Raw genomic sequence first — 360 nt, 5'->3', positions numbered from 1 at the left:
TGAAAAGGAGTATGAAGAAGTATAACTTATATAATCATACCCCTTTTCCAGCTGTAATTTATCACATTATTTTCAGTTTCCAATATCCTTCCTGACAAAATGAAATAATAATAGTAGTAATATTTACTCAGCCAAATGAAAGTACTGCATACACACATACACATTTGTACACATACATATATACATATTCACATATACATACACCTATACACATATACATACATCCATCCATCCATCCATCCATCCATCCATCCATCCATACATCCATACATACATACATACATACATACATACATACATACATACATACATACATACATACATACATACATACATACATACATACATACATACATACAT

The sequence above is a fragment of the Poecilia reticulata genome, linkage group LG2, assembly GCF_000633615.1.
Source record: "Poecilia reticulata strain Guanapo linkage group LG2, Guppy_female_1.0+MT, whole genome shotgun sequence".
Classification (NCBI taxonomy): Eukaryota; Metazoa; Chordata; class Actinopteri; order Cyprinodontiformes; family Poeciliidae; genus Poecilia; species Poecilia reticulata.
Note: the sequence above shows the minus strand (reverse complement) of the source record.